Source organism: Pezoporus wallicus, unplaced genomic scaffold, assembly GCF_028554395.1.
Source record: "Pezoporus wallicus isolate ANWC-B61680 ecotype Strahan unplaced genomic scaffold, APGP_CSIRO_Pwel_v1 contig_749, whole genome shotgun sequence".
Taxonomy (NCBI): domain Eukaryota; kingdom Metazoa; phylum Chordata; class Aves; order Psittaciformes; family Psittacidae; genus Pezoporus; species Pezoporus wallicus.
Genome location: NW_026641327.1, coordinates 5,404,754 through 5,423,316, shown reverse-complemented (window position 1 = coordinate 5,423,316; position 18,563 = coordinate 5,404,754).

Below are 18,563 nucleotides of genomic sequence, written 5' to 3'. Positions count from 1 at the left end.
TGTCAGGATGATGGAGCTAGGTTTTCTTCAGTGATGTCCAGTGACAGGACAAGGGGCAGTGGGTGTAAACTGGATCATAGGAGGTTCCACGTGAACATCAGGAAAAATTTCTTTACTGTGAGGGTGACAGAGCACTGGAACGGGTTGCCCAGGGGGGTTGTGGAGTCTCCTACATTGGAGATATTCAAGGCCCACCTGGACAAGTTCCTGTGTGATGTACTCTAGGTTACCCTGCAGTGGGGTTGGACTAAATGATCTTCTGAGGTCCCTTCCAACCCTTGGGATTCTGTGATTCCTATTTCTGGCACAAACTTTTGGGTCTGGATGTGTAAAAGGAACATCTACAACTGGCTGTAGGCTATGGCAAACTGACAAATATAAGCCCTCTGGAGACAGCAGTTCTGAAAGATGGTAAGTTAGCAGAAGGAGTACCAGAGACGACTGTATGCTGATCTTTCTCTGTCATCCTCCTTACCATAGTTAACTTCTCTGACTTTGACATGTTTAATTTTGAGGTACTAAAGAACCTACTGAAAGACATTCTGAGGGAGGGTGCCCAGTGTTGTCTCTTCTTCTTCTTCTCTTAAAGGATCTTAAAACCAGACTTAATGACTGAAGTGTCCTTACTTGAGCTTGAGCAGCTGCACTTTAGAGCAAGAAATCAAGAGAAAAGAAGCTTGAGATCTGAGGGCAGTATAGATTAGAACTGCACAATGAGAAGAGAGTCATTACTTTCCATTTCAAGAAGCTGTGTGTACCTAGCATCCTACTAGGCAAAACAGGAGGTAAGAACTGACCTTTAAGCAGAGCTAGCTAACATTTAAACAGGAATAAGTACTCATATTGGTTCTTACTCTCAGCTTAATTGCTTGACACACATTAAGTTAGTATCACTCCATCTGTGTGAGCAAGGTCTGGGCTTTTCACTGCAAATTTTTCACATAAAGGTGGTCAAAAGAAAAGTGAAGTCATTTCTATCTTCAGAATATCAAGTCTCCCATTGAAGAAATCAGCTTGTGCAGGTCACCAATGACAGCAAACTTTTATGAAAGCCCCAGCACACTTGGCTATCCTAAGGACCAATGAGAAATAAACCAGAGTCCTGCATGAAGTGTGCTGGGCAGCAGGAAGTCATGATATGATTCACTGACATGAGCCAGCAATGACACCAACAATGAAGTAAATCGCTCAAGCGACTTGGTCAACTATGGAGACAAAGACAGCTTGAAAGTATCTGTGTCTCCATGAGGAATTTGAGGAGATCTTGAGCAGACTGTAATGCTTCTGTCTGTTGACTACTCTGTCTCCCTGAAACTTACCTGCACAGTGCAAGAATTCTTGACTGACAAGTTCTAAATAGCAAAAGTAAAATAACTATAATGTTTTGGGTGATAACAACCTTCCCACAAGGGAAAAGAAAACATGTCCTAACTGACAACAAAGTTTTATTTTATCTCTCTCATTTTTGGGCATTTATATTTGCATATAAGTTTGTGACCATGTTCTTTGTGCACTGTCAAGGCAAGTTATCTACACTGTACATAACTTTCATCTTTTGATGATGTTGTCTCTAGGGGAAAAAAAAAAAATCATTCTCCATTTCATTATTTCACTGGCAGGTCCCATTAGGACATTCCCTATAATGAGAACAAATTCCCTTTGCCAAGGAGGTACAGTGAAAAGGCAAAATGATCAACACAAAAGGCAAGCAGTTATCTACTCCCAGAAAACCTCAAAGGATGTCAGGCATGCACAAAAAGTACAGTGAATGCCTAAAAGTAAAGATATTCTTAGTCTTGTATGATCATACAGAGTTGATAAAGACAGTCCTGGGAGTGTCTTGCAACAGGGAGATTGCATAACAGACTTTAATTGAATTTAATGCTAAAAGAATTTTATGTACCAGGGAAAACTCATCCCAAAGAGCTTTTTAGAACTAAATTTTCAAAAAAATCATCTGCGTACTCACAATTCTGAATTTTCAGGCAGGAACAACAGGATTTAGATCCACAAGCAAAGGTTTGTGCAAGCAACCCATAAAACTTGATTATATTGCTTCTTCCGCCCCAGATAGGCACACAGGATAAGGGTTTGGTGCAAAACACGCAGGAAAGGGTTGTCTTACTCTTGCACATACCCCACACAAGGGTCTGGTTTAGGGTATACACTAGGTTTTCTTCCTGCAAACACAGGGAGAAGTAAGGCAGTTAAATGTTATCAGTGATGCAATGTTGTTCTCTTGCTCCCCCTTGATTTCTGTCTTTGACATTTCCTGGCTCACATTTAACATGTCCACAACTAATCAAAAGTTCATTAAGACATCAAGGAGACAGGTATAGCCAGAAATTTCAAAGCAGCCTGGTTTTGTCCATGAATTACTTTAAATCTGCTCATTATTAAGAAGCAAGCACAAGGCTGTCACAATGGATCCATCTCTCTCAACATAGGATGATTATCTATTATATTTGGAAACAACTCAGTAACACTGCAAAGAAGACCCAAGGGGACTAGTGCTGGAGCATGACCTAATGCTTTTTAATTGCTGAGGCAGCAAAGGCTAAATGGCTTTGCATTCCTATTAGGTAAAAACAGTGTAGTGAGCCAGCCACAGAAGGAGAAAATAAAACCACAGGATAGCTACAGAGAAATTAGAAAATCACAGCAATTTTTTGCTACCAGAAGCTGAGAAAACAAAACACATTAAAGGAAATAAATATTGCGTTTTGCAGTAAGAATCAGAAGTTAAAATTTAAGAAATAAGCTAGAACACCAGAAAACAAGATTCTCATAAATCATTATTTCATATTCCTGTAACCTTCCAAAGCCAAAGAACCAAGTTTTCGAAAGTGGGTATCAATCTGAGCAGTATTAACAATGGGGGTTTGTGAGTCCAGACTCCCAAATTGCCTGTCTTGCATACATGTGTGCATAAAATTCTGAGCACAAATGGCATGTAAGTGTGCACACGCATGTGCACATACACAAAGGACCATTTTTGTGTCTACTTTTAAGTCAGGGTCATCTGTAGAGCCAGGCAAAGTAGAGGTGATAAAAGGAAAAGCAGCACAGTAGGTCTGATTCCTATTGTTGGCTTTGGAAAGCTGAATACAGCCAGTGCTACTGAGAAGGATACATCTAGTGTAATTTTCTTTAAATCAAGTACTATATTAAAATAATAACTTAAAAATATTGACTAGACAGTCCACTGTTAAGTCTTAGGTCTACACCAATTTGCCTGAATTCCTTAATGAGAAACCTGCTTCTTTTCTCTTTTGTTCCTCCAGAATTACCTATTAATGAGATCAGTCACTTACAATCAGAAAACTTGTCAAATAAAAAGATATTGCCTGGCAATACATGTGATCACATCCCTATTATGAAATATCACTTCAGAGGTAATTGGACTCAGTATAAGCTCAGCATGGCTCCTGAGGGTAACAACTTCCATGCCTCTGGTGAAGAGACATCCAGGATCCAAGTAACTGACTGCTCTTTGGTCCCTCATTTCAAAGAAGAGTAGTGCTGAGGTCTGAAGCTGGCTGACACTCTACTCTGTAGCACTGACAATAAACTAAGGCTGAGAAGGCACTTTCCATCACTTGTGTGCTGCAGTAACGGCCTCCTGTGAAACAAGAATTTGAAAGAAAGCATGATGACAGAAGCTGATTTATGCTCACAGTTTATTTTTGATAGAATAAAAATGAGCTGGCAGACTGAGAGATGCTGAAATTCCCTACTTACTTTTTTTCCTCAAAACTTTAAATTTCATTCTCTTTCTCACTGCCACAGCTTCTTTACTCAAAGTGGGACACTGTGTATCCCAGTAAGTTCCAGACTTCTTAACAGACAGCATAGCTGGCGAGGAAAGAAAGAAGGAAGAAGGCATCTTTCACTTACTTTGCTGTTAGAGGCAAAGGACTCCCCATTTACTGACCAAGCCACTGGAGTAATGCCAGTTCCTTTATGACAAGGAATTACAAAGCCATAGAGCAAACACAGATAAATTAGACTATAAGTGTCCAAGCCTGACCAGTGCCAGAGTGGTGCAGCTGGACTGAATTTGAACTGGGCAGGGAAGTCAGGCTCAGACACAGCCAGCCGTGGTGCCCAGGTGCTACTAAAGCTCCCAGCTTTGTTAGTCAGGCCTCTTTACAGAGATAACATTCTACTTATCTCTGCCTGCCCTCTAAAAATGCAAAATGTACAGAAATGGACGTCATATGTGCCATGAAGTCCTCTCAAAGAAAAGGCCATCATTACCACTTCACTACAGCCTTCCGTAAAGGTCTGCTTATTCTCCACCTTGCACTAATTCAAGCCTGCTACAAATACACTGATGTCTGTGTAGGTACCTCTGATGAAACTGCAAGAAAGTGTTCAGAATCAGACCAAAATTGTTTGTCATAACCTGTATGACAGGTAACATGCTCTTAAAAAAAATGTCTGTAACATGCTCTTAAAAAAAAATCCCAAACACATTTCTTAATTGTGATAGGACACAATGAATGAAGTACACTGTAGTAAATCACATCGCTTTATGTGCAACATTGAAGCCAATGCAAAGCAGCAGTAAACCTGTTCAGAAGCGTGACTCAAACACCAGCTAGGAGCTTTTTCTCACTGCTTATTTTAAAGCACACAAGAAAATGCTGAAAGAATAATCTTCCCCATCCACAAGGTGTAAACGTGTAGTTGCACATACCAAAATGACTGGGAATTTACTTCTTCACCTTGTCCCTACAGTCAACAACACTTCAGAGTTTAAACATTACAATGAAAAAAAATTTCTAATAACCTATTAGAATTTTGCAGAGCTGTATCCTTACCACCCTAGTGTTTTCCAAGTTCAAGAGGCCAGGAGTGCTACAGGGGACCTCAAGGCAGCACAGGGGAGAGAAATGATCCCCATGAGTTCCCTCCCCCAGGGCAGTCATTCTAGTTGAGAGAAGGAAGGAAGGAGCACTTTGCCAAAAGCCAGGCTCCCCAGGTCCATAGGTGTGAAGGATCTGAAAAGCATGAAGGGTAAGCTGAGAAGAGGCAAGAGAACATAACTGGAGAAGAGGAAGTGCAATGTTTGTATTCAGTGACTGACACAGGGATGCGCACAGAGAGGGATGAGGACAATTTCCAAAAATTCTCTCCTAATATCCATAGCATTACCTAAAAATGGACCTGTCCTAGCTGATTCCAGCTTCAGACTTAGTCAGTAACCCCTTGATAATACAAAAACCATAGAAGCTTTGTATTAGTACCAGAAACATACAATTGCAGAATCCTAATCCAACAGTTTACCATTAAAAGCAGTATTTCAAGCAGAAAAATGTTTTTCTACTCCCCCAGGAGTTAATTTTCATTGGTCTTTAATACTCTGTGGCCATTTTTACCTCCAAAGTCACTTTATTTACCCCCAAAATTACAGATTTTAGAAAAATGGAAGGTACCTTTGGTCCATTTTTCTCCCTCAGTGTCCCTCCACAATCATGAGTGCCCCTTGTATTAGTGCCATCAGGTTTTGGTCTGAATCTAGCTCAACATGCAATCAGAGACAACATTTCTACCACTTCTTTTATTTATCCAGTAGACCCCACTGCTAGTAGCGCCACATACTTTGTGACTGCAAATCTATGAATTGCATATAAATCTCACATTAGTACCTGCGTGTTTTGGAGAACTGCAAAATTGGGCTTTCCCATTCTGCTCCATACCTCCTCTAACAAAATGAATGCTCCCTTGCATGGAAAGATACTTGGGCTCAGCACATTATTCTCCCTCTCAAATACATTTTGGGCGTAGTTGTAAAACATTATGAACTAAACCCAAGCAGGCCTAGTATGGCACGCATCCTCAAACAGCTGCCCTTTCTGATCTGCAGGAACTCACCAGAGCAGGTACAGGAAACTCATACAGAGCCAGTGCTGCTTATTCTATCAGTAGTTTAACTTCTACTAACAGCACAGACCTATCTGCATACCACCTCTGAAATATCTGGAAGCTTAGTCTAGGCTTTCTCAGAACCTTGAGCTTTGAAAAGCGCTTCTTACCAATAAATCTTCATAGTCAATGTTACTAATTACTCTTAGCATTGTTCTGATTTGTTGTGCCTAATTCTTTTCTTTTGCAACTTCCACTTGAATTGCAATTGATCACGTTTATAATTTGTTTTCATTGTTTTAGCATGTTTGTGTTTCTTCCTCTTCTAATTTTGGTTCTTCTATTTGTGCAACATTTCAAATTATACATCAGCTCTCCTGGGTTTTATCTCTGTAAGACTTGGTCTTGAGCTAAAAGGCATAATAAGCATAAAGGATTTTATTTTTTTTCCTAACTATTGGTAATAAAACTATTTCGTTTTCTTTTCAAAAGACATAATTGTGTAGCTCTAGGGAATAACAAGGGGTAACAATTACATTAAATTATTAAAAATACCCTTTTAAATCTGTCTCAAGATCAGTAAACTATTTTTTTTTCCCAGACTATTAACTTCATCAGAACAGTAACACCCGCAAATATAACTAACTTTAATTAACACCTTATTATGATGGCAACTTGTAACTTGTGGAGACACACTGTGTGTATAAGCATGCCCATTTTTCCCCTCCACAATTAATGCATGTGAGAGACAGTTTGGGGAATCTACCTATGTACAATTCATGAATTTTAATGTGATTTTATGAACCATCTCTATTTTTAAACCTTTTATTGCGTTTTGTCTGCTACTCCACTTGCTTTGGAGGAGGGGGAAGAACGTTGGAAGATCTTTCTCAGAAACAGCTGGTTATTAAAGACTATCGCTATCTGAACCAATCCTACCTGGGGAAAACAACTAGTAATGTCCTTGAAAAAGCTGTTTTTCTCTAACTTCTCTGGAGGGAGCTGAAACAATAAAATTGCCTCAGAAGCAGAACAAAGGCTCAGGTGTCAGGCTTGGAGACCACACAGCTTAAAAGAGCTGGAGGGAGGCAAGAGGGGGCAGGAAGGAGGCCAATACTTGAACAAACAAGGGGAAGTTGAGCAACAGGGGGGAAACGGAAAGGTGACTTTGCCTATAACAACAGGTGAGGAAGAAAGAAGCTGCCTGCAGACACTCAAATGTGCAATTCAGATAAGAAGCTACACAAAAAGGAACCTGAATCCTGTAAAACTTGTGCCTAATTTCAGTTATTATTCCCCAGTGAAAGGGACTCTGAGGCAGGATTTTTTCACTGCTTTGTGCACAACTGCACAGCTTTTGCAGTAGCTCAATAAAACCTGCATGGTTTGGGAACCTTCACAGAGCCTCTTTTTGTCTCCTCTTCCATGTAGTACTGAACTCAGGAGCTGGCATATTCACCAAAGGAGCTGTGGGATACACTGCTATCTGCCCTAGGCTGGGGAGGTTGCAAGGCAGCTGTTTCATAGATCTATTTGCACATATAGACAGTGAACAGAGAGGACCCTGCCTAAGCAGCGTGCCAGGAAGCCTGGGGAAAGAGAGTGGTAGGGTTTATGCAGGCTTGGAGCAGTAAACACACTCATCTAGTGTAGTGAGACCCACCAGGACCTGCCTGGACCCTGCACCCCTGTGAAAGTTCTGCTGGAACCTTTCCCTCTGGGAAATGGATGCATAGCAAAACTCTTCAGCAGAGCCTGGGATATAACACTGGGAAATCTATTTAATAGTAAAGCCCCCAAAAAGATCACTTCTAGAAGTTCAATTTCTGAACTTGTAATTCCCTCAAAATGCCACTAAACTACTCCGTTATAAAATGCAGTATCTTAAGAGGCAAAAGTGAAGGAGTAGAAAGCAGTTTGAAGATTTCATTCTCTTACAGATGTATATCAAATAATTACCAGTGAGATCCAGGCACTTAAACCCAAGTACGAATCTCAGGAAACAATGGGGACCTCCACCTCAACAAGAGCTGAACTTCAGCCCTGTACCTGCAGCAGAATGTGGTCAGGACTATACCTCCAGGACTCGTGCTGAACCTGCAGCACTGAAATATGAGGAACGTCAAAGTGGTGCATCCCCATGCTCAATCTACAAACACTATGACTGTTGACAGCTGTGGCACAAAGAGATTTCACACTTTCATTGCTGTCAGGCAGTAGAAGCACTTAATTCCATTGCTTTTCCAACAAGCATCTAGGCAGCATGCAGATTTCAACCCAAGCTGGGAAGCAGTAAATGTTTCTTGGTGTCACATACATAAGCATCTGAAACACATGCAGGCAACCCATGACCTGAAACACACAGTGTAGTGCAGTATCCAGGCAAGCATGATAACAAGGATCAAGCCAATTGGTCTCCTCATTCCCAGTAAGTGTATCCTTCAAATAACCAGAACAAGGTGCCTAGAGCTTTGGTCCCAGAGGTACACAAATAGCTACTTTAATTAACTATGTCTACTTACTATCCAAAACAGGATATCCTACATCTTGCTGCTGTCTTTTGTTCAGCTTCTAGGAGACTGGGAGGTGAGGGGGGATGTGGGGGGGTGTGTGGGGGGTGGGTGTGCGTGTGTATCAGAGGACATCACCACATGATACAAACGGCACAACCCTAAAATTCCCTAAACTGGACAAGTCCCAGGTGGAACACATCCACATGGGTACTGTCCCACCAACACCTGCTTACAGCTCCAGGACTAGCTCATTCAGGTCAGCCTGCACAATAGTCCACAGCACAGGAATGTCCACAGTGTTCCCCCCATGTAAACACCAGAAAACCCTACAAAGACCAAAATTATCTACTTCTTTGATATGGCACTAAAACTTAGAATCCTCCAAAGCTACAGGACAGTGCATTTAAGTAATAAGTGTTTCAAAGAAAGTTAGTCAATGTCCAGTTAAGATTGATAATTCATGGGGAGATATAATCTGTATCTACCTGCAATCTCAGCAAAGGCCACCATTATCAGTCACAGGGTACAAATTACAACCAGAAGAATGCTTTATTAACTCAAGTTCTTCCAGAAAATTAAAGCACCATCCAAACAGTTCTGGTGCCATTCACAGCACAAAGGGCTGGACCAAACACAGTGGAACAGCCTTTGATGTAAACAAAACAGGCTACTTTGTCCCCAGAGACTGCTTTTATACCAACAGAGACAATTTATTGAAGGGACCTGTAATTGACTCCCACAACGGGGTGTGAGAGAAGCAAGCTGGGCTGAAGAAAACATAATGTAGCTCTTCCAGGACATGATGAGTTGGCAGGGGTTTTCACAAGAATAGGAGGATGAAAAGATAGAAGAGGAGCCTGAATGTCTTAACAGTCCATCCCAAATCTCATTTTGGCCAGGAACATCTATTCCAAAGCAAAACTAATTTTCTGGATTGTAGTGCACTTAAAGAAAATATAGCCCAGTTTTCTCAATCACAGCAGATTAATTTTCTTCATACTTTTATTAACTTGGCATTTCATTTCACTGCAATGCTATAGGTCCTCCACATAAAAATCTGTCTTACAATTCAATTCTCAACTAAACAGCCTTCTAAGTGCTGCTTGCCTTTGAGTTTGTCCCTGTGGGGCACTGAAGGAGGAAGGAAGTGCGTAGAGGAGAGGTTCATACTGAAAATATTCCCTGAAGTAATTCAGTAACCACAGATCTTTTGGTACACTGTTTCAGAGCCTCCTGTAGCTTGGCTGTGTGTCAGGGTTTATTAAATCTGGGTACCACGTTAGAATAAACACTTGTCTCAGCTTTTCATAACATGCTCATCTACACCATAACTAGCATACAACTAGAGGCCATTGATTTAAGTGCTAACTGTTATTTGAAGATCCCAGGTTGCAATCCAGCAAGAAAAACATTTGATACACAATGTCAATCTCTCTCCAGCCTGCTCTTCTGTCCATCTGTGAGTATTCTCACAGGATGCCCATTCTCAGGCTGTAACAGCAAATTGGCTGAGGAGCAAAAGGCCTTCAGGAACTTATAAGTTCCTGAAAATAAACCCAAGAAAATCTATTCTCCAGCCTTGCCCCTTGATAGCAGTCCTTACACTCACTGCTTTACCCTTCTGTGAACTTACACCAGGGTTTGGATTTTAAGTTAAAATTGCCAGTGGAGGCACAGCCCTGGGATACATACAGACAGCTGGCTTGGCTATGTGAGGGCAGCAGGGATCATTCTGCAGCCATTAAAAAAGCATTGTGAGAGACAGCAGCATCTTTAATGACACCTGTTGGCACTTTATGTGCCACAGAACAATACATGCAAAAGATGACAAATACCCTGTGCAGTTTGGGTTGTCTCCAAAGATTTTACTACAGCATTTGTCAGGGAAATGCTATTTAGTGCTTGTTGAATGTTGCACTGCAACAGAAAAATCCCTCTCAGTAAGAACTATTTGGAAACAAGATCAGTGCCACCAGCAGACAGGCAGAACTGCAGAAAAACACACCAACACTGCTTTAAGCACTGCTTTAAACAGGATGGGCAGCAAAATTGAGCTACTGAAGTCAGTGAACTGTGTCACTGACATGATGAGTGAGGCAACAGGAGCCCCTTTGTATCTAACAAAATAAAAATGTGTTTCCCTGTTTGGGATCATCACTGTGCTCTCCTCTCCTGGTGCCCTCCAGCATTTATCCAGGCACAGCAGAACCATAGGGGAAGGAACAGGCCAATGTTTCTCTCTTCCCTTAAGAGGAGTAGGGTTAAATAATTTCTCTCACTGCTAACAAGTTTTGTTAAAGATAACTTATTCCCCCTCCCTCTCTTGGTTGCTCTAAATGACAATTCTCCTTTCCTATCATTTCCTCTAAGCAGTAAGAAAGCATGCCCTGAAGAAGTGGACAAGAGAGCAGCTGCTGGTGAGGTGCATTAAGGCATCTACCATATAATTTTACCATGCAGAAACACATCTGGGGATCTAATTTATGAGCTTCTTTAAAAAAAAAAGAATGTTATCATAGAATCATAGAATCTTTAGGGTTGGAAAGGACCTTAAGATCATCTAGTTCCAACCCCCCTGCCGTGGGCAGGGACACCTTATGGTAAATCATATCACCCAAGGCCTCGTCCAACCTGGTCTTGAACACTGCCAGGGATGGAGCATTCACAACCTCCTTGGGCAACCTATTCCAGTGCCTCACCACCCTAAAAGGAAAGAATTTGCTCCTTATATCCAATCTAAACTTCCCCAGTTTAAGTTTTAACCCATTACCCCTTGTCCTATCACTACAGTCCCTAATGAAAAGTCCCTCCCCAGCATCCCTATAGGCCCCCTTCAGATACTGGAAGGCTGCTATGAGGTCTCCACACAGCCTTCTCTTCTCCAGGCTGAACAGCCCCAACTTCCTCAGCCTGTCTTCATACAGGAGGTGCTCCAGCCCCCGATCATCCTCATGGCCCTCCTCTGGACTTGTTCCAACAGTTCCATGTCCTTTTTATGTTGAGGACACCAGAACTGCACACAGTACTCCAGGTGAGGTCTCACAAGAGCAGAGTAGAGGGGCAGGATCACCTCCTTTGACCTGCTGGTCACACTCCTTTTGATGCAGCCCAGGATACGGTTGGCTTTCTGGGCTGCAAGCGCACACTGCCTGCTCATGTTCATTTTCTCATTAACCAGCACCCCCAAGTCCTTCTCCTCAGGGCTGCTCTGAATCTCTTCTCTGCCCAACCTGTAGCTGTGCCTGGGATTGCTTCGACCCAGGTGTAGGACCTTGCACTTGGCATGGTTAAACCTCATGAGGTTGGCATCAACCCACCTCACAAGCATGTCAAGGTCCCTCTGGATGGCATTCCTTCCCTCCAGCGTATCAACCAAACCACAAAAGAAAAAGCTGTTTGGGAACTACCTGATTCTCAGTACTGTAAGGCACAACTTTTCAAAACAAATATTTCCAAATTTCTTGCTGGACTGAACTTGCCAAGAACAAATAATCCAACCAAACAACAAAAAACCCAACTCTTAGCCAAGTGCTGCCAGCAGCAGTTACTTAAGCAGTTCAGATATCTGGTAGTTCCTCTTATGATTTGTCCAGTCATGGTTTAGGTCCCAATCAGTCACCCAGAGAGACTTAACTACACTCATGAAGAGTCTTTACCAGCAACAGTCCCTCAAATTCCAAGGGAAGAAAGAAAAAATGTTTTTTTTAGTTGGAGCAGAAAGAAGCTGAGTGGGAAACAAAATAAACTTGGAAAAGCCAATGAGTGATAAATTAATATGATCTCCTAGGTAAGGCAATCCCATCCACAGGATCTCTTGGCAATGTGTCAAACCTCAGCCTTTCTCTCACAGCTGTGGTTGGCTATTGAACCAGCATTTCGGTACAGCCGTATCCTTCATTCTGTGCTGTTACAGTTGCAGTTTGCTGTTCAGGTTCAGCTCTTGGTGCTAAGAGATTAATGGCTCTGAATGTACTACTTAAGGTTATCTCAGCTGCAATGCACATGCTTTTATTTGCTGATAAGTAAAAAAAAAAGGAATCCCTCACTGGAGGTCACCTCTTGATTCAATTGCTGCCTTCCAGAGCTTCAACACAAGCAATCTGTTTCCTGACAGCCCTCTCAAAAGCGCAGAGGCTCAGAGCTGAATCTGCAAGGAGGAAACAACAGGTGTATGAAAACACTTAAACAGTCCTTTAACAGTGGTGCAGATCCAAGGCAAAGAAAAAAGCAAGAGCTACTATATTTTTTCTTCACTTAACTTGCTTTCCCATGGAAATAAGGCCAATGAAATATTTGTTTCTGTCTATTTCTTCTAAGGTTTTTTGCCCCTTTTCTTTCTCTTGTCTTTACCCACAGTAACTTCAGAACCCAAAAGTATAATTGCAGCATAGTTGAGGTCTCTGAGGTTCCTACAGACTTCTTCAAAAAAGGCACATGAGGAGAGCAGGAATACCCTACGTGCAAGGGAAACACAGCAATGGAAACTTGTACTGTTTAAGGCACCAGAAAATCCACAGAGGAAGAAGCTCTTAGCCATAGTGACTAAAGTTTATAGTCACAGATCAGGGAACTGTAGGAAATCAAATACCTCTTGATTCTGGTGTTATGGGCATATTTTGTTCTGCTTTTCAATGGCTTATTCTGAGCACATACAGGACAGCACTACTTCCTCAACAAGGAGAAATACTGTTTCTGAACCAAGTCTGACATGTAAATGTGTACAAGGAAGAGAAATTGCATAGGTGCCAGCAAGTATAACCTTCCCTCCATCTCCTTTGTTTCATGGAGCTACAAAGCTGCCCTGGGTCCTTCTCCTCCCTGCTCTCGAACAAATGCAAACAGCAACCTCCCTGCTGTTGAGCTTCAGACCACACATCACATTCTGGAGGAAAATACTCTTTTTAATTAGCTACTTCACTGAAAAAATAAGGCACAAATGCACCAAAATAGAATGTGCCAATTTGAGAAGTACAAATAGCTACAGAGGAGTTCATACTAAAAAGAGAGCCAGACACAGACAGGGAAACTTGGTGCAGTTCAGAAAACATTAGTGACCAGTATTCATAAATAATAATGATGCAACAGATCTCCAGGATCCTCCACTGACCTAGTGAGGCAAAATGGAAGACTCATTCCTTTGTCCTGTATAGGATAGAGATCCCACACACAGACAGAATTAATCACAGAACGTGGATGTTGACAGTGCTGGTCACAAATTTTAAGAGCCAGACTGTGGACAGGCATCTCAGCAGAATAAGAGAGGACAACCCATTAAGAAGAAATACAGCTTCTTCAGGGTGACAAGTCAGCACAGGATTTCTATTTTGGGCCCCATAGTCAGCTATGCAATATGTCATGATTACCACCTAAGTTGTAACAGTGTCTTGAGTGAGGAAGCATGGTTTGGCTAAACCTCAGGGAAGTGACATTGTGAGAAGCAGTGCTTAATGGGGGTCTGAATCAAGTCTATGCTTCATCAAGGGCCCACAGCCATAAACCATGTCTAGCTGTTATGATTTGTGTTGGTTATCTTTTTTTTCTCCTGGAACAGGGCCCTTAGATATACTTCTGCAGCACACCATGAGTCAGAAGAGATACATCAGAATTTTTTCAGTAAAAACTTACTAAAAACATGCAAAAGAAAAGAAAAAAAAAAAAAGAAATGAATACAGACTGCATTCTCAGACCCTGATAAATAAATCTCTTTCTCAGCGTTTGCTTTGGCAGTCTTACAGTATAGCATGCCAGACCAGTACCTCCTAGTAATCTGTTAGAATGTTTTTGTGCTTATGATATTTTAAAGGCATTGGTATTTGGGGGGTGTTGGGAAGGCTGAGGGAACCAAGAAGAAGAAAGGAATATGTACATCAGCACCAGCTTGAAGTGCCGTGGTGTGGCGAGGATGTTTGGGCTGGCACCAGACATGAACAGCCTTGCCAAATCCCATGCACTGGAAAAGCTAGACCCTTTCCAGCTACTTTAACTGGGACAAACAGGAACTGTGTGGCCTGGTAGTCAGTGCTGAGGTGTTGTCTCCACTGTTTTCTTGTGGGTTCCACTGTGGTTTTCTACCCCACATCCTACTGCAATTTTCAATCCTTCCCACAAAGCACTGTAACTCAAATAATAAATCATTTTACAACCAGATGTAACTCAGTCTGGGAAGGGTAACCATAAGCAGCAGTTTCCCTGAGCAAAAATGTTCAGCTGTGTTCACTGTAAAGCAAAAAGAAACCTTTCTGATCATCTGTGCCTGGGCAGCACAGCCAGAATAGTAGAACTCAGCTTCACACCCACAGAGCCTCCTTCAAAGACTGATGCTGAAATCCTAGTGAGATGTGCCAATGTCTATCTCCTATCTCTCCTACAGAGAGAAAAGGGGTCTCTTTGGCTGTCTGACAGTTGAAAAGATCCTGATGCTGGCTTTTTTTTTACTTGACAGATGTATGAGAGAGGCTGTCAACTCATTTTCCATAAAGAAATTAAGTCTAGCATCTTCCAGCACACATGGAACATGAACAACACGTTGAACCCCTACATCCTTTTTTAAAAAAACTATGTACTAATTCCACCAGTATGAACCTGCCAGATCTAGCCAAAATGTGGACTGCCCGGGTATTTTCTATGATGCTGAATGAATGAATTATTCTACTTAGTGCAATATCTCATCATGATATTTCACTGCATCAGGCCATTACATTTTATGCCTCTGCATTCAGGACTTAGAGAGAGTAACTATCACTGCACCTCAACCATATTAATACTACACAGAAGTCAGGACACTTCACTTGATTAAAAAAACAGCCTTTTAAGCTGTTCCACAAGGGAAAAGAATGCATTTGTACTTCTCTTGGTCAAAGCATAAGCTCACTATTTGATTGCAATTTGTGTGATAGCAATCTGCTAATATTTGTATAAAGGTCCTTGAGGAATCACAGAAAAAACAGCACAAAGAAAAGAGCAACATAATGCAAACTTGAAGACATCTGGTGAATACCCAAGTAGCAGGAGAAGTGAAAATGATTAATGGTCTAGTATCAGCACAACAGCACAGCTGAAGTAGAATAGCTGGGATTTAGAAAGCAGGGCCATTGACACACAAGGTGAAATGACCATGCAAACACTGGTTGCTGAAAGACAAGATATCAGGAAACAAAACAAAGTTACTGTTGCCTGTAACACCTGGTACTAAAAAGCCAGGGCAGGGAGACAACATGTAGATGAGAGAGCAAACCATGGTAATTATTCCTCCCCTCTCATGAAAATGCAGCAGGGTTAATTTTGTTCTGGAATAAAAACTGTATGCTATTGAAGGAGCATTACAGGATCAGCTCAATATCAAACCTAACATCTTTTTCCTAAGCACTTGGCAATAGAAAAAAAAAGAAAGATCACATGAGATTTTGCAAATTATTGAGTGGTTTGGGGTTTCTTTTCCTCAAATGGGCACTGAAATAGGGGAACAAACATTTCAAGTATAACCTTACTAATAAATAAAAGCTTTTGTTCATTCTAAAAATTATAGAATCTAGATGAAAAGCCATGAACTCGGACAAGTTCTGAACTTGGGCTCATACGCTGAGCAAAATTCAGATCCGGAACACAGGATGTGAATGCTGCCTCAACTGTGTCATTTCACGTTCTTCTAAAAAGCACACCTCATGAGTTTTCCATGAGGTGAGTTCAAACAGCCAGAGGCAACAAAATATAATTCACTTAAATAATTAAACAGCATCCTTCTAGCTCTCATTTAGAAGAAAACCTTCTAAATGCAAAACAAGTGGAACTGATGTACCTATACTTTACTATGCTGGCAGCCAGACTCAACATGATTCACAGTGGACTTCAACTTCTTTTTGGTGGCGAAGGTACGTAATGAAGATTTAAAGGAAATGGGACTTCATGACAATGCAAAGAGTGGAGAAGCTGCCCTTTTACACATTAGTTTCACATCTCTTCCACCACAGTTCTCCATGAAATGTTTTATCTGATGTTGCCATACATTTTTCAGACTGCTGCTGGACCCCTCTTGGATGTTACAGATACCTTTGGTGCGGTGACCATGGTAAGCTTCCTACAGAACACACAGGACTCTTGAAGAGGTGACACACAAACTTTAACACAAAGGGGCTTACGTAATTTAAAATTGCATCTTCTTTGTTACAGATGTACATACAGCAATCTACCACACAGTCCGTTTTCAACAACCTGTTTCTGTCTCTTGCTATTTTCTATGATACATTAAAAGAAAAAAAAAATAGATAATAAAGGTGTTTTTAAAATGTAAATTATTGACCATCAACAGCAATAGTTTTGTAACCATCACAGTGATTTTGTTACCTCAAAAGCTTTTAAAACACTTTTGTAATGCAGGCACTGTGGAAAGAGTTGCTTTTAAAGTGAAACCCAGCAGCTTATCTTTTTCATTTCTTATAATTCTGCTTTGGCCACTCTGCTCAGCAGGCCTCTCTGCCACTGCAGGCAGTGCAGTGCACAGCAGCACTCGTGCTCAGTGACTGGAACAGCCGTAATTACATCACCTGCTTTTATGCTGCCCTGCAAGCTTGTTAGACCCCTTAATGGTGAAGGACTTCTCTCCTTAAGACCTCTTCCTCCCTGACCTTCATTCAGCAATGTACCTGACTTCAAGATCATGAGTCACAAGATCCACCAATAAAAGAAACGGTCTTTGGAGAGACTGTACCCACACTGTGGGTATTTGCTGTTTACACGTCTATCCCACACTATTTAAAATAATTTTCCCTCTAGTGCATAGAATCATAGAATAGTTAGTGTTGGAAAGGACCTTAAGATCATCTAGTTCCACAGCCCCCCCCCCCCCCCCCCCCCGCTATGGGCAGGGACACCTCACACTAAACCATCTCACCCAAAGGTCTGTCCAGCCTGGCCTTGAACACCACCAGGGATGGAACATTCACAGCTTCCCTGAGCAACCCATTCCAGTGCCTCACCACCCTAACAGTAAAGAACTTCCTCCTTATATCAATATCTAATCTAAACTTCCCCTGTTTAATTTTGAACCCATTATCCCTTGTCCTGTCACTACAGTCCCTAATGAAGAGTCCCTCCCCAGCATCCCTATAGGCACCCTTCAGTTACTGGAAGGCTGCTATGAGGTCTCCATGCAGCCTTCTATTTTCCAGGCTGAACAGCCCCTATTTTCTCAGCCTGTCTTCATACGGTATGCATATTCATTTTATGTGAAGTCATAGGAACAAAGTGAAGTTATAAGTTTCTCATTTCTGTACTAAATCTGTTTTACCCATAAAGTATGCAAAAAAACATACGCTGAAGCCTTTAAACCAAAAGTTATCTAGGTTCAAACATTCTTAGCTTTTACCCACAAAACTGAAGAACTCAATAAAACAATCTTCTCTTTTGTAGCTGCTTGTGATTTAGATCCTGAGTTTTCTCAGACTCTTACACAGAACATACAACAGAGGGAAGCTAAAAAGCAAGGTCCGGAGCTGTTAGTGTGGTAAGCATCTCATTTGATTTAGTCTCCTATTCCATGTAATCCAAACACTATGAAGTACCTACCTCAAAGTAAAGGCACTGTTTCACACAGAACTGATAATTAATGCGATTTTTAGCCTGGGGTAAGGATCTGACAGCACACTCCTTTTCCAGACAAGAAGGTGACCTGTGTCTGAGCAGGTAAGAGCTAGTGGGGATCATGAGACAGTTGAGAAATCAAGTGCCTTGTGCATAAGAGCTGGCGGGCAGACCTCTCTGGCTGGCTGCACAAGGCTCCCCACCCTGACATTCAGCAATCCTCCCACAGTGCATTCAAAGACTGCTGAAGGCAAAAGCTACTAACATAGCCCTCTATTCCTAGGTTTTCTGGCAATCATCTTGTTGATCCAGTGACATCACTTAACACTAACAGGCTGATTCTCCCACATGGGGAGTGCATACACTAATTTCTGCTCTGTTTTTATAACCACTCAATCAGAAAAGGTCTTTCCTGTTTATATTTTATATGCTGTAATAGTAAACAGGTATTTCTTCGATACTGGCAGAGTTTCTTGCAGTCAGACTGTAATGGGGTCAGTTACAGAATAGTGTGACTACCCTTTGTCAAGGGGGATGTTTTTCACTTGGGCCGAATTTAACCTTAATCCTACCTAAACCCTGTCTTGCTTCGTAATTCTTATA